The 3,156-nt window shown below is 38.0% G+C and overlaps 1 long non-coding RNA gene across 1 annotated transcript; it reads right to left on the reverse strand.

Moving 5' to 3' along the window:
• Positions 1 to 358: 358 nt before the first annotated feature.
• LOC135328016 (uncharacterized) lies at positions 359 to 2,521 on the reverse strand. The gene is made up of 2 exons (XR_010388742.1): positions 2,460 to 2,521; positions 359 to 1,149 (listed from the first exon to the last, which is right to left on the reverse strand). It is a non-coding gene; the product is annotated as an uncharacterized LOC135328016 (long non-coding RNA).
• Positions 2,522 to 3,156: the final 635 nt, after the last annotated feature.

Here is a 3,156-nt window from a genome sequence, read left to right on the forward strand (position 1 = left end):
CTTCAACCAATAAGTCGACCTGCTGAGTAGACACAACGCTTAAAATTAATGGCCTTCTACAAGATATTATAAATTGCTTACAACTGAAGGTGGCTTGAAAAAAGAAGTGTTACAGAAATTTGGCACTACTATGAAACTTTGAGAGTCAGTAATTTCCATGGGCTATAAATTAGCCTGAGATGCTATACTGACCCATTCATGCACTTATTGTAATGGTATCAGTCTAAATTAAAAAGAAAAGGCTGAACATGAAAATATTTCAATTGCATTGGGAATGGAGAGAGAGAGAACAGAGGACCTGTCGTGAGTTCATTAGATTTCCATAAAGCTAGAGAAAAATTCAGAAATCAATAACAAAGACGTTTTATACCTGTGTTGTATTCATCTATCAAATACCATTTAATATTACATTTTTTAAAAAAATGAAAATTTGAACTGTTTCTTTTTTAATTGCAAGCAATTGATAATGAAATATAAATCCTATTAACATGAGTATACAGGCTGCAGAATCCCATCAGTGTTCTGCAGTGTTCAGATAGGGCTACCATATTTCTAGGTTTCTATGGAATCACCTTTTATTTCCAGCTAGAAGATGTAATGAGATAGAATTTGAAGATTTTGGATGTTCATCCAGGATTCTTGCTGTGCAGTTGTTGTAGGAGTCTCTACAAGTCTGTACAAAATTCAGAAATCCCAGATGTGCTCCTTGCATTGGTGCAGTTCACCAGTCAGCACCAGTGGTGCAGCATGATAGTTCTAGTCAGCGCTTTCTGGATAGGCATGCATATCTTGAGAGTCAGCACATATTTAAGGAATCCAATGGGCTCAAGATGTGTTGGACTTCTGATCTGAATGCTCTGTAATGCAGGCATATCTGTATCTTCCAGAAATAGATATAGAAGCCATGTACTAAATAAGCATGATAACACTGGTGAATACATGACAGAGATTGACACAGCTGGTTGAAAACCCAACAGTAAAAAAAAGTTGGTTTTGCTTACTTCATAGCTTTGAGGGCAGATATTGAAGGCCATTTGATTCCATTTTATTCCGTTTATTTCCATTCTGCCAGAGGGGGTTGACTGATTGTGGAGAGCATGCCTTTTTAACAGTTCCACAGGCCTTTCTACAGCTTTTGAATATCCTTTTCTGTAAAATGTGACAGAGGCAACAGAAACTTCATTAATTTAGCCATGTCTTCTTATGGACATTTGAATGCTGTATAAAAATCACTAATGATTTTTTCAACTGCTTTTCACTGGTTTGGGTATGCCTCTTGCAAACCTAAAACTGATTCTTAATCCCTCACAGGGAAAGCAAGGACTTACTGGCCACCTTCCAGGTTTACTATGAAAATGATCTTTTCATAATTAATTACATCTTCCTAACAGCTCAGAAATCTGTTTTTAGTAGCTGAGCTTGTAGAAACAGCCAAAATCTCAACCTACTGAAATCACTTCAGTCTTTGTTTATTTAGGGTAACCATTTCTGAGACTGCAACATGTACCTGCTTACCTGAACAAGCTTTAGCTGCCCCAGATAACAAGTGACAAGAATGATTACACCAGCATGCCCTGGCCAAACACACACTAGCTAAAGTGTTAGCATACACTAGCGATAGTAAATCACACTGAAATCTCGTGCAGGTTGGCTGACTGTTATTTTGTCTAATTTTTACCATGAAAAAAATTAGGGATCTAGTTCAAGCTATTTATGTGTGGGAAATTTCTCTGGATGTGCCTGTCTTAGACACCGTCTTTCTGATGAGACGGATCACCTTTCAGAGATGCTCCCCTCATCTCCCTCTCTCTCCTTGACTGTAGAGACAGCTGAAACTACTTAGACAAGACCTCTGACTTTACAATGTTTAACGTCCTAATATCCCCTTCTCTTCCATCTCATTTTATTGCTGCAGTGACACAAACCATTTAGATAATATTTAACTTAACAATGTCTGCGCATGCCTAGATCCCAGCTCCTCACTGCAGGCTGGAATGGTCACACTAGTAGTTAGTAATCTCATACTTGCATTATTTTGGACAGAGGACGTTTGCTGTTTTTGTTTCTCATGCCACAGGAGCTGGGCCAAATGGAGTTACTGTAAATAAGTAACATTCTGCTAATGTTGACAATAAGACATAATATGAGGTACGCTCAACTGCCAAGATTTGCAGAGTTATAATGCAGGTTCTAAAAATCATGAGACTACATTAAAAAGACCTATTTTTTAGCTTGCTTTTGAGCTGCTTGGGTTTAAGTTTTTCCAGCCAAGAGGGCAGAAACCACCACCACCAACAACAAGCAAGCTGTGATTTTTTATATAACTCTATAAGCTCCTACATAATGGTATGATATATATCCTGCATATCTGTCATAAGAATTGGCAGCCGTAGTTATGTTGCTAAAAACCTTTTCAGGAAAATAATACTGTGCACATGGATTAAATTTCAGAGACTTACTGCTTTGTTTTCTTCAGGCACACCAAAATCACTTCTTTCACCCTCTCTCCTCAGCTTGGAGAAGTAATTCTCTCATGCTTCCAGCCACCTCTTTGTGCTGTGTGAGCTCCTCCTCTTATTTCTACTTCATCTATCAAGATGTATTTGGCATTTTTTTGGACAGGCACTCTACTTCATTTCACTGGGGAGAAGAATGTGGAAGGTAAGAGATGAAAAGCAGCTGAAAAACACTTTGTCTTAGGATAAATGAATAGACTTTTACCAACTATTCTCACAAACACACACTCCAAATCTTCTTTGGACTGACAATAAGCATTGGAAATTTCATCCAAATGGTATTTTTCATCTGAAAGTACTAAGCCTCTGAAAATGGGGTTTTACAACAACACGGCTGCTCAGTCATACCTCTTTCTTCTAAAAGGTCTGGAATTTAAGTTGAAATTCTTTGATGGCTTTGCATTATATGCTGTCTGAATAAAACATACTTGATTCCTTGTGTGCACTGGATGACCAGGTAAGCTGCATGTTATCTATTTGGTCCCTTCTGAATTACTTTGCTTTTGCTGCTCCAAGTGACTGACAGCAACATGAGGGCTAAGTGTTCCACAACAGCAGAGACTGCATTTATAAATTGCTGACTACTGCATCAGAAGAAAATGAAAAGCCTCCCAGTGAAGCAATAATTACCATAAAGAAA

Source organism: Dromaius novaehollandiae, chromosome 3 (assembly GCF_036370855.1).
Source record: "Dromaius novaehollandiae isolate bDroNov1 chromosome 3, bDroNov1.hap1, whole genome shotgun sequence".
Lineage (NCBI taxonomy): Eukaryota > Metazoa > Chordata > Aves > Casuariiformes > Dromaiidae > Dromaius > Dromaius novaehollandiae.